The sequence below is a fragment of the Nicrophorus vespilloides genome, unplaced genomic scaffold (assembly GCF_001412225.1).
Source record: "Nicrophorus vespilloides isolate i.1.1-1 unplaced genomic scaffold, Nicve_v1.0, whole genome shotgun sequence".
NCBI lineage: Eukaryota > Metazoa > Arthropoda > Insecta > Coleoptera > Silphidae > Nicrophorus > Nicrophorus vespilloides.
This window is the reverse complement of record NW_017100101.1, coordinates 88,146-102,026: the sequence shown is the minus strand read 5'-3', so window position 1 is coordinate 102,026 and position 13,881 is coordinate 88,146. Positions and strand designations below refer to the sequence as shown.

Below are 13,881 nucleotides of genomic sequence, written 5' to 3'. Positions count from 1 at the left end.
GCGCACTGCTCTTATATCATAACATGGCAATTGTTCTGTAGCCGACCGGCGCGAAATTCAAATCGGAAAAGCGGAAACAAGAAGCGCGAAACGTTTTTTGAATTAACATCACACTCGCGACGATCGTCGATCCATCTGAACGATGAAAAGTTTGAATTTATTGAATGGATGAACTTTGGTGTGCATTTAGCCCATCTTTCACGCGATCACTAAATAATCTCACTAATAGTATTGTGTTGTCCTTTCTCTTGCAACTACTTCACTTGTACCACCGAAGAAAAGTTAATATTATTCGATCAACTTTTTTATTTTTCTCTCTTCGTCGCTCACTCGAAGAGCGATCGAATTCTGATGATACTTCTAAACTTTTGTTCAACTTGTTTTTATCACTCCGTCTCTTTCCTTTCTCAAACAAAACAACTTTGAGAGCAAGTGCTGATGCTATTTCACTGTTTTAAAAGAGAGAATGTAGCGTGCGCCTCGTTGTTACTTCGATGCCGGCCAGAGCCCGACTGGTCCTCGGATATTCTTGAATTTCGGCGGTCCACCCGAGCAACCCTCACCCCCCACGGCCACGCTCCTTATCACGTGTGTCCCCTCCTCGACCAATCGGACGGCTACTTTCCAACCCCCTCCCGCCCCGCTACAATCAAGTTCCGTAACGGCTGCGGGTGCGAGAGGGACGCGACGATCCAAACTACAGAGAGACGGAGTGAAAGGGAATTTGTAGGGTGGGGGGACAGCAGAATCTCAACCCCCCTGGCACCACCGGATGAGAGAAACGGAGAGAAACTGCAAAAGGAATGAGAGAGAGAGATGGAGGCAGTGAGAGGACGCGCGATTTTCGGTGCCGAAGAAGAAAAACGCGAGTGGTAGTAGTATAATCTTAGGGAAAAACTTTTTCCCGCGATCAGAAACCGGAAAATGTACATGCACGCTATTCTTTCCGGTTTCCTAGTATCTTTCGCGCGCGTTTTTCGCGTGATTTTACCAACATCATTCGTTCATCTCTTTTCTTCTCAAATACGCACACATATCTTCTCTCATCCCATCCATCTCTTACTCTCTTTTACTCTTTGTCTCGCACGCAACGCACACTTTTGCTTTCGTTCCGTCCGTCCCGAACGCTGAAGGGCAAAAGTACGTTTACCTCTTTCTTTATTATTTTTTATAACTCACTCTCGACCCGCGAATCTCCTAACTCATTTCACCTTCTCTTCACTCTCCTCCTTCATCTTCACTCTCGCTCTCCTCCTTCCGCACGTTATTAATTAATAAACAACTTAACGACTATTTTCGTGCGAGCCGCGATTTCTGTCCTCATCGAATCGACGATTAAAAACGAAACACACGAGTCGAGAGGATAATTGTAATCGAGTCGAAGAACCAAACGAAAAGAAGTCCCAACCAATTTTACTTAAAAAAATGTTAAATCTTAATAAACTTAAACGAAACACAAATTGATACAAATTCATGAATATCAATATTTTATATTGATTTTATTTTAATAATTTAATATTTTATTTTAATTGTGTCATATTTTAATGCATTTTTAAAATATAAACCAACGACAATCATAAAAAAGTATATTTATATCAATACTTTTTAAATAAATTAATTAAAATCTTGAGTATTAAAAAAAACTTGATATATGTAATAATTGTAATCGAGTCGAAGAACCAAACGAAAAGAAGTCCCAACCAATTTTACTTAAAAAAATGTTAAATCTTAATAAACTTAAACGAAACACAAATTGATACAAATTCATGAATATCAATATTTTATATTGATTTTATTTTAATAATTTAATATTTTATTTTAATTGTGTGATATTTTAATGCATTTTTAAAATATAAACCAACGACAATCATAAAAAAGTATATTTATATCAATATTTTTTAAATAAATTAATTAAAATCTTGAGTATTAAAAAAAACTTGATATATCATCACAAAAATATTAATCTGAATTATTTCTTAAAATGGATTGAAAAAGTCAAAATAATTATAAATAATAATAACGTTTATTGTATCAGTCGTACAAAACAAAAACATTTACAGAAATAAAAAGAACAAAAGAAATATATATAATTTAAAAAAGTCAACGGATACAAAAGACTATTGACCATATTCTGCCCAAATAATTATATTATTCTTAAACATTTTTACAAATTGTTAAATTATAATAAATGTTTATACATTACATTCATATTTAAAAAAAATCAAAATCAATTAAATTTACAACATTTCTTCAGAATTAAAAAGAAATAAACGTTTTGTAATTGAAATAAGAATTCACATTAAATTAATTTCTTGAAAGAACGACTTTTTAAAATTAATTTTCTTAAATATGTTATAAAAATATTTATTCTACTTATAAAGTGTTGTTAATGATAATTTTATTGTTATACAACTAAATTATTTCTTTATAAAAAAAAACACATTAAATACTTAATTACGAAAAATCGATTATTCCGTTATTTTTTTTATCTATCGTTTCGCTATGCGGAATTCAAATTTAATTTACGTGCACAGTATTAATTAATTCGACATTTCCACGCGTCTGCATTGCTAGAATCGTTGAAACCTAATCGTAAATTAGTCTACTAATTAAGAATTAATCCGAACTAATTAAGTTATTTTTTTATAAATTGTAATTTTTTTCTTCATTGCTAACAACTGCTTTTAATTATCTACTTTTTATCTATAACAAATACATAAAATTAAATAAAATTATCTATTTTATGAACTAAATGATTTTAATTTATTTAGATTTATTAAAAGAAATTAAGATTTTTTTTCTCTTATTAAATCAATTTTAATTAATCCAAATTTTATTGTCGATAAATAAAATACTGTGCATATAAATGAGTATAATTAAAGTATATTTTGATGATGAATTTAATAAATATTCTTTGTGCCAAGAAATTGGAAGAGAATACAAAATCTGAAACTAAATATTTTATGCAAGAGAACTTTTTACAAACAATGACAATTCGAATTTGGAAAGATCTGTCGGGTGAATACCCTTTTCATTTTCAAATATTGTTTTCGATTTTGTCGACGATCATCATCACCGATTATTAATTAATTTTGCAAAAAAAAAACATTGTTTTTTTTTGGCGAGTGGCGAAAGAAATAATTACCAGTCATATTGGTAGTAATTCATTGGAAACGAATCTGAAATATGGAACGCATATGCATTGGAAACCATAAACAAATATTGTTATTGTTGTTTCCAAGGAAACTGGTTTTTTGATTTCGGAAAATCCCGCGCGACGAACGAACGAACGAAGGGCGGCGACACTACAAACTGTCTGTCGGTGAGCGAGAAAATTTTCTACAAATCCCCTTTTCGTGAAAATTCCGGACCGACAAAGATGTTTTTATAATGGACACTGCACATTTTATGACTTTCAGAACTGAGTTCAATTTTATGATGAACTGGACGGATGGATGGACAGAACCGACCCAACCCAATCTGTACAAGAGCATAAAATAATAAACTTGCAAGCTGTAGTGTTCATAAAATCGTACTGTAGTTTAGTTGTAACAAGTTTTTTTTATCGATTTCTATACTAGCAAATTTTAAAAAAAGTACTAATCGAGGAAACTAAATAGAAACAAATTGCACAAATTTGCTCAATTAAAATTTAGTTTGATTTAAAACATTTCAATCCTGGCTAAAGTGAATCCGAACTGATCGAAGCAATACTTTGCGAGATATTGGTGTAACTATTAAAGCTTCTTAAAGTTTCAATAAAAATTGAAATTTCACTTGAGAAAAACGTGTAAATTGAAATTGTAACTTTTTGAATGTAAAACCTTGGAAATCAAAAAATATGCATAAAACGCACAGAAATGTGTAAAGAAAAAGCTATTTTCAACATTTATTTTTTATTTATTTATTTTTAAACAGTGTAAAAACGAAAACATGTAAAGAATGTACCGTGTAAAACGGTTTATTTTGCTATGGAAATTTGAATTTCCAGAAGTAAAAACAAACTAATTACAAACAGTTATTGAAATCTTTAAAATGAACACAAATATTTAAAAAAAAAATGCTTTCCTAGTCTTTAACAAGTGATTATTTTCCTATTTCCATATTGTACTCAGGCATAATCAGAATATTGAAAGGGAATTGCTTTAGCTTTTTCTAAGAAAATAAAAATATTTTCAGTTTACGATGATGTTTTGATTTATTAACCTTTTTGAGTAAAAAAAAACAATTATATAAATTAAATTTTGTCTAATTAAAATTAACATAAACTTGCTACAAAAAAAATTTGAAGATGAAATTTTATTTAAAAGTGAAATTGTGGTATTCATAATACAGATTTCAAAGCAAAAAGTATTTTAATATTACATTGGACGATTTACGTTTAAAAATTGTGAATTTAAATTAACATAACCTTAGTAGAACTTAAATGACATTAAAGTAAAATAGTAACGTTTCTGTTATGACGCTGTAAAAATGTGACTTCAATTCAAATAATTGATTAGTAAACTTTATTTTCGCTAAAAATTAAATGAAATTTGATTATTTGAATGCTCAAATAATCAAATATTTCTTAAATAAAATTGAATGATTTACAATATAAACTTGCCAAATTTAAAATTAATATAACCTTAATACAAATTTAGATAAAATGAAATTATAAGATTTTTTTTTATGCCATTATGGAACTAAAGTTTGGTTTAGCTAAAAATGAAATTACTACATTAGTTAGTAGCATTCAAATAATTATTCTTTTTTAAATCAAATTGTATGATTGACAGTATGAAATTGTCAAATTTAAATTAATATAACCCAAACAGAAATAAAATGACGGTAATGTAAAATAGTAACGTTTCTTTTATGACTCTGTGGACAAATAGCTTCAATTTAAATGAGTAATTAGTGAAATAATTGCCACTGATTATCAAATTCACCTATAATTATGGTTATTTTTAATGAAGTAAAATAGATGTTTTTATGTTCGTCGGCTCGAGGCGGCGTATTTCCGTTTTGCGTTAAGATGATGCGATTGAACATAGGTAATTGGCTATCAATCTAGGAGAGACGATACAAAAACGGCGAGAAGTGTGAACGATATTATTACCTGCTTTCCACCTTTTCCTCTCACTCTCCTTCCTCTTTTTTCCCATTCTACCGCAATAATCTTCATCAGATTTCTTTCGGTTTTCGCAGTTCGTCTCAACGCTGCGTTTTCCAGTGCAAGAAGCAAAGTGTTCGCGCGGCGAGTTATCCAATAGTATGAATATATGAAGGTAAGAAGCGGAGGTGAATCAGGACGTAGGAATTTTAAAGATGCGATTAATCTAAGCACAAAAATCGAAGCAAATAAAGTGGACATGGAACGAAAAAAAAATAAATAAATAGAAGAAGAAGATTGCAATAATGAAGAGAAGAGATGGAGTGAGAGAAATTGAGAGGAAAGAGAAATTTGCTGAGAAGAAGACGACGACGGAGCGCAGAGGTTGAGGTGTGTTTAAGAGTGATGAAGATTTCCCAAGGTGAGATGGTTGGCGACCCGGTGAACTTAGTTCGGTGTTTTTATTGTGGCCAGACTGGCTATGTCTGCATGCATTAATTGCATCCCGAGGCATTCTGAAATTCGGATGCTGCTGCATTCGCTGCATTCTCAAGGTCTTTCTCCATATCTCTCCATCTCATTCTCCTTCACTCACTCACTCCATCTCTCTCTCGCTCTCACCACATCCAGCATCTAGTCTTCATCTCTTTCCTCCCTCAACTCCTCCACCCTCTCCTCCTCCTCCACCAAACATCTCTTCTTCATCCGTTCCGTTCTTCGGCGTCTTCGAACAGAATCGCAGAGAAAGAAAACGGCGACGGACGCCAGACGCTGAGGACGGAGACGTTGAGGATAGACAAGGAAAGAGAGAAACGTAATTTCTTCAGCATCATCATCATCATCATCAGCGGCAGCAGCAACATTTCGGTGTTTTGCGTTCTTCGGCGCAGAGATTGGGGCCCGCAGATGGATGCAAACACAAAAGAACGCGAGATTTTAATTGCCGGTCGACCATCAATCAAAATACCTCTGCAACAACATTAACGCGAATCCAACAAAAAAAACAACAAACAAACCAAAAAACATACGAATCCCGTGGGAGAGATAGAGAAAGATACAGAGATCGGCGATGCAGTGGCAAAATTTAACTTGCATTCTTAAAATATTTTGTTTTGTTCAATTTGCATAAAGAAATGAACTGAAGATCTCATAATAAAGCAAATATTATTAATATACTTTCTTAAATTTATCAATATGATATGTAAATGCCAGATATTTGTGGTTATCTAATTTGACATTTCATTTCATTGTCAAAGTGATTATATTGGATATATTTACATGCATTTCATAAATAACAAAAAATGTTATTAAAAATTAGAAAAAAAAAATATTTTAATGAAATACAAGGATGATTTCTTTTTGTGTAATTGATTTTAAGATTAAATAACTTTGAAATTGAATTATTTCTTAAATTCTAGGTTGAAACATCAAACAAAAATATACGTCAATTTGAAAACATTGTTATTCACCTGTGATTAATTAAATGACATTCAAATGACGTTCATAAATGAAAGTGTCAATGTTCGTAACGTTAACTTCAGAAGTCAATTGACCGTACAAATACAAACAATTCCATTCAAGGCTAAAGAAAAATTTCGATTGAAAACTATTTATTTCAAGATTGCAACTATCAAATGAGACAACAAAAACTATAGATATTTGAATGAAGTTTTGTGCTCAGTTCTCATAAATTTGTCATCGAAAGAGAATTGTCATTGTTGCGAATTATCAAGCTTGTGTAACTGTCAAAATAAGTGTGTTTATAAGTATTTTGTGTTTACTATCGAATGTTAGAAGAATCGTAGTTTCCTTCGAAACATAATGGCTCTTTTTTCCAATAAATTACTATCTGGCTTTCCTTGTCCATCGTAGTTTAGCACATTCGATTCAAATCTGCGATGCTGGGAGAACAAAACAAAAAAAAGGAGAATAAAGCGAATCCATTGAAAAGAGAAAACGGCGAAGACTGAAAATATAAAACGGAGAGAGAGAAAGAGAAGTAAAATCATCCCCGATTTTCAGTTTGTTTATCTCGCCCTCTTTATCTAAGCTCCTCGTCCCCTTTACGGTGAGCGTCTCCCATTACTTACCTACTCTCTAAATGGCTTTTCAATTCGAACATGTACGGTACAGAAGAATTATGGAAATGAAAAAAAAAGAGGAGACGAAAATTTTTTGGAGAGAAAAGAATGCGATGAGAAAATGAAAAATGACACATCGGATTTGGCGCCAACGGAAAAGAATGGACGTCTCGAGATCCGATGACAGTAGGATTCATTCATCAACATGCAATTTGACACTTTTCAATTGTCATTTTTTGGATGAATTTGCGATTTTGAAACCACCTCTTCAATACTAGAAGTTTCTGTTAGAATTACTATAATCCGCATATATAAAGAAAACTTAATTGCTATTTACAAAAGATAATATTAGTTTATTCGATCGCAAAACGAAAATTTGATATAACAATTTGAATATCAATATTTTAAAATGAATGATTTATTTAACCTAAAAACAGTTATGTCAATTATCACAATTGATATTTATAAAATTACATTACTTTAACAGAAACTAAATGATAGTAACACTTCTTTTATGATTAATTTACGAATTGTGAAAATTTCAGAATTGGTTATTTTATTGTAGTTAAATTATTTTCTTACAGAAGTGATTCATCTAATTACTTAATTTCGCAAATCTTTCATTTGTCATAAGCTGCGGAAAGATCGGAGGAAAATCATGATTTATCTACGGCGAGAATTCCCGGTAATATTTAATCGCGTTGAACCGAACAAGGAGAAGAAAAAAAACTAAGAAAATCGACTTCGATCGTTATGCAAAAACACATAAATATAAGTTCGGTGGCCAATTAAATGCAAAAGAAAGAGAAAGAAATCGAAGGCGTTCGTAGAATTGTCGTGGGAGAGACGGAGAGAGAGGGAAAAATTCGAACATTTCGGAAATACTTTTTTAATTGAATTCGACAGAAAACAAAAAAAACGAAACACCTAACAGAGGAGAAGAAAGAGATGGAGAATATTGAGAAGTGAATAAATAAAAATCGAAATCGTAAATCGCAGTCAGCGGCGAAACAACACACGAATTTTGCGATTGGGAACGGATTCGTCGTGGTATTTTAAACATTTTGTTTACAAGCGCAAATTTATCGATTCATAATAATATGAGATTTTTAAATTATAACGTTTTTTTTTTGCAAGAGAAATAAAGGATTGTAGGAACAACGAAAATGTGCATGTGCACGAGAGAATTGAAACAAAAGCAACGAACGGAAAACAAAAGAGAAAAAAAAAATAAGCACGCGGGCGATTCCAAAAATAGATCTCCGCGAATTCATATTTTCCATAAATAATTTCGATGATGACGTCAGCTTTTTGTTTCTCCTTCGTTTTAACATAAATTTGCTTTTGAGCAAAAGTGATCGTCAACTTACATTATTTCAATTGTCAATCATCAATTGTTTCTAGAAATCAACATTTTAATTTATATTTTTGATAGTTAGTTGATAGAAATTCACAATTTTATGTTTTTTTTTAAATTTATAATTAAAATTATTACCATTTGATTTCTTCAAATAATAAATGTAATTCAATCAATTGAAAAACAAGAATAATTCTAATTGTTCTCTAAACATTTGTCGCTTTACTACTGTTTTCAACAATTAAATCAGATGCACACACTCCGAGCACTTAAAACAATGTAAAACATAAACACTTGTTGCATGCGAAAACAGCATATATTGCCGTAATTCTGATGCTTCACGGAATTTAAAGTAATTTTGTTTCAAACACATTAATTTTGTTCCAAGTTTAATTTAATTTACGTGACAAGTAGTTCATCGTAATGAACATATCGAAATGAATTTATTTTCATTGGTGTAATTTGTTAAAATAGGAAAGTTTTTTTAAAGTAATTTAATTTTAAAGAATGTGTAATGTTTAATTATTTTTATTAATATATCTTCATCAATTGGCAACTCCTGTCTTTTCGTTTGGCAGTAAATCGTTTCTTTTCTGTTGTTTTAATGGAAGTTATTTTTTATAAATTAAAACCATTTCCGAACACTGCAAAAACGATACACACTTGTTGCATGGGAAAACTGCACGCCGCAATTGTGTACATTTTCTTCCAAAAGCCAACTGTGAAACGCATTCAATCACCGAAATCGAAACGTCGTTCATATGACATTTGACACTTTCCTTTCTACGATTATTTTTTTCATCCACTGCCTCCTTTGTACTCTATTCTAGGCCATCCCACGCCTTGTTTTCTTTTGCAAAGTGTTTCCCCAGCCGTTTCCATATTTCTCTCTCTTTCGCACTCAACGATCTCAATGCGTGTGAATATCCAACAAACAAAAATCATCTCTTTTCATCTCGATGGATGCAAGGTGCAAAGCGTGGGCGGTCGCGGGGTGCCGAAGAGGGGATTTTGGCGGTGGTGCGTTTCATTTGTTTCCCTCTCCTCCACCTACGTTTCTTTGTACGCGTTTCTCTCTATCTGACGTTTAAAAACGCACCTGAGCAAGGTGAACTACCACCACCATCACGATACACGACGATGAGACATGGAGAGGGTGAAACTGTGTGTGTGTGGGAAAAAGCGTATTTTCAGTTTGGGGCTAATTATTTTTCATCCCTATGTGAGGGTGGATTTACACCGGCCCGAACAACAACAATCGAAAAGATTATGGATCTACTCTCAAAATACAATATTTGTTAAATTTCCAATCCATAAATGTCGCATTTTTCACTTCTTTTGTATAAGTAATTTGTTCAAAATACGTCCACTTTTCTAATATTTTATGCTTAATTGTAATTTTACATTATTGCCGATTTTTATTATTTTTTGTATGATTCCCCAATTCATAGATGTCGCCATTCGATTTTCAACTATTTACATATTTTCTTACCTCATAACCGTCATATCTTCCATTTGTTATACTATGAACTAAATCTATCATTATTTCACCTTCAGTATTTCTATTTAAACATTTTTACATTCTCATTAGTCATGTTTAAAATAAATATGTATATTTTTCTATTAGTTATCATTATTTTATGATCGTTTCGATTGTTATTTTACAGGGTTGTCGTTCCGCCGTTATTGTTGTTGTTGTCGTCGTTGTTATTGTTGTTTTGGGTGGGCCGAGGCTGTAAATTTCTAATTAAGAACTCGTTCTTTTGTGTCCGAGCCGACAACTTCTAAACTGCACCTCAAATTGTCTCAGAACCGCTTCTCTCCGCGCCACAACCTATTTCGGCATCAACGTTCCGCTGTTTTTTTAATACTTCTTCTCTTTTCGCGATTCCTTTATTTTTTGCACCTTTTGTCATTTGTTCTCTCCCAGAGCAAAAGATGAAACATCGGATCACCCAGGTTTTTGTCTTTACATTGTAACATTGGATTTACTTTCGTCTTTTTTATTGTAGTTGTCTACGCTCATTAGTAGTTTTATGTGATTTTCGAGAAATTTGCTTTGAACATTTTTTTACGTTAATGATTTTATTAACTATAATTTGATATTTTCTATATTAATAAATTAATTTTACAATACTTTTCAACATTTTAAATAATTCCATTAAAAATAAAAAGTTTGAATTACCTAAATTTCTATGAAAATTTGAATCAACTGGAAAATTTCAAAATATAAATTGAAAAAAATGAATAAATTACGTATATAAAATGTTATTATTTACCTAAACTTTATGAAAATTGTGTGAGTTTGAGAAAGGTAGAAAACCTGTAGAAAAACCTGTAATAAAAGCTATTGTAATAGGAGAGAAAAGTGTATCATCATTATCATCATCCGAGGATTCAGGGTGGAGGGTTGCCGGGAGGAGGAGTTCGGTGCGCTCCCTTTTGGAGACGTTCAGAGAAGTTGCTGAAGAATGCGGACGCGTTTTCTTAGCCCTGACCTAACGCACCGATCGTCCGCTTGAGGAGGTTGCGTGCATTTAGGAAACCGTATCGGGGGCGGCGGAGGCGGCCTTTCGTTGCCGTGGTTATTAATGGGCGCCCGGAAGCGGAATCCGACGCATTCGTACAAATCCTTGGAGAAAGAATGAAAGAAAGGATCGCGAGTGACGGACGGACGGAGAGATATCAGGAAAACGAGAAAGAAATGTGCGTGTGTGCGGATGGACGAAGAATATACACGTGACAGGTGAGAGCGGTTTTTGTTCGCCGAAACAAATGGCTATTCACTCCTTTTTTTTATTATTCGAATTCCGCCATCTACCGATTGAAATTTTAATTAATTGCGAAATTTGATGGAACATGCGTTTAGATTTAATTATAAAGTTCTTTAACTTATTTTTTAATTGATGGACGATTTATGTGGAACAGCTCAAACATAAATCCGACGAATTCCTGACCTAATGATCTTTGAGAAAGAAAGAGAGAGCCAATTAAAGGGCAGGTAAAGACTTAGGAAGCGATTAAGAAAGAGTGCCGTACCCTGACCATTATTATTATTACTACTTTCCTCTGCCAGCTCTTGCGATTCTTATCTATCTCTCTCTCATTTTCACGCATCCCTTCACCGGGGCACAAAAGAAATGAAGCAAAGAAAACACCGGAAACTATTACAATCCTCTACAGAGGAATCTCTTTTGCGTCCGACAACAGAACTGCTGTTCGTTCTTTCGGACGAATCATTATTTTGCAGCCAAAGAAATAATATGTGGATCAGAGAAGGAGAAGTGAACGAAAATAATTATTAGCAATTATAGATTGGAATCTTAATGGAGGAAGCAAGTCTCGATAAGGGGGGAAGGTTGGATGTACAGTCTTACAACACCAGATCGACAATTCGTTCAAAAATTTGATCTCGATTTAGATAGAAATTATTGCCACTAAAACACAATAACAATTCACCGTTTCGTAATCGTATTTAATAAATTAATAGAAATTAAATAAAATCGTATTGTAGGAAATCTACTGTTTTTATTAAATTGTTTTTACTTCAATCATTTTTTACAAAATTTAATATCTTAATTAAATTTATACACATTGTGATATGAAAAATTATTAAATTGGTTCTATATAAAGATCTTTAATTTTCTATGTTAAAAGTTTAAAAATTCAACATTTATTTGATAATTAATATGAAATTTTAAAGATCCAAAATTGGGTCGCATTATTTTTTTCTTTCTTCATCTTCATTAAAGATCACTGTTGAATTTTTGTAGGTCGCATAATGACACCAACTGATGAAAACCTGTTAGCAATTTAAAAAGTTGAGAAACGCTGGTCTAAACACTATTTATGGTTATTTTGTGATTATATATAATTTTATTTTTAGTTATTTAAATTAAATATTTAAAATTGTTGTGAACGTAAAACAAAGAATGGAGCCTCGGGGAATCTGTTACTCTAACCGTTTATATCGTGTTAATTAATTATACAGGGTGTATTCGTTCTATGGAGGTGTTATATTTCATTAGGGCTTCTTGAGTGTCCGCAAGGAGCTTCTGGTATTAGGTTAGGGCTTTTTTCTTCAGTTCCGCGCTTGGATGGTTGAAGGCGGTTGTAATAATAATATGAGAGGTCTTCCAGATGATACAATGTATCCATTATCGGCTAGATGAGAAAGGGCCCGAAGGGGCGGCTGACTCTCTCTCTCTCTCTATGCCTGTATGTGTGTGTGCAGCGGTGGCGAGGGGCGGTTCGGCGGGGCGGAGGCGACGGGTTCCAGTAATACTCTGGCAAATGTGCGCCTTGGGCATCTTACACGGTTCACATACTAAACAGCCTCGTGCGACCAGAGCTCACTATGCAAAAGGTGCTGTGTAGATGAGGAGGAGAAAGGAGAGGGTGGTGCTGGTCCTATCGTCGTCGTAGTAGTTGGAGGCGGCGGAGGCGGTCGTGCGGTGGTTCCGATGGGCGACACGGGGGGCGGTCGGTCCGTTCGTCGGTTTTGTAGCCTTATGCATATACATGCCACCTCGAAATTAAGATTTATGCCTGTTGGGGGCGCCTCCGTGCATCTGACGTCTCTTAATTAATAATTCACTGGCCACACACACACACTCTCACAACCCAAATTCGAAATCCACCTACGAGAGAATTGGAATCGATCGGACGACCGCCTCCACCACCGCCACCCCTTCCCACAACCCTCTACGCACAAATTCACTTTGCATAAATTCCTGTCCTCGCTTTATTCCATTCTTTCTGTTTGCCTGAAACCTAAGCACACAGTTTTTCCTCCGTGTTGATGCTTTTCCCATTCTTATTTGTTTCATCGAATCTTCCTTTATTTATTATCTTCGCTTTGAACGAATTCAAATTCACCGCCCAATTGCGTTGCTACGCAACAACTTAACTTATAACAGTTTCCGTAGTGTAGTGGTTATCACGTGTGCTTCACACGCACAAGGTCCCCGGTTCGATCCCGGGCGGAAACATTCTTTTACCACAAAGTAATAACATATATATTCTTAATATTTATAAGTTATCAACAGGTTCTTGAATTAATATAATTTTCTGTAAATGCCACCCAAATAACTTTGTTAAAAAAAACTTTGTTTATTGTAAAAAATAGGAAGAAATAGCACAATATTAATTTGCTAAATATCAATATATCTTTAGAATTAGTGATAATTATTTGTTTCAAATAAATTTAACATATTTTCTGAAACCAAATTCAAATCAATACAAATTAAATACACATTATTCATTCAATTAAAAGGAATTAAGATTTCATTGAAATAAAGATTTTAGTATTCTTAATTCACTAAAATTTAGCCGACAAGTAATTAGTA

General features: G+C 33.2%; 1 non-coding gene across 1 annotated transcript; it reads left to right on the top strand.

Annotated features, from left to right (window-relative positions):
• Positions 1-13,451: 13,451 nt before the first annotated feature.
• Positions 13,452-13,524, top strand: Trnav-cac. Its single transcript has one exon. It is a non-coding gene; the product is annotated as a tRNA-Val (tRNA).
• Positions 13,525-13,881: the final 357 nt, after the last annotated feature.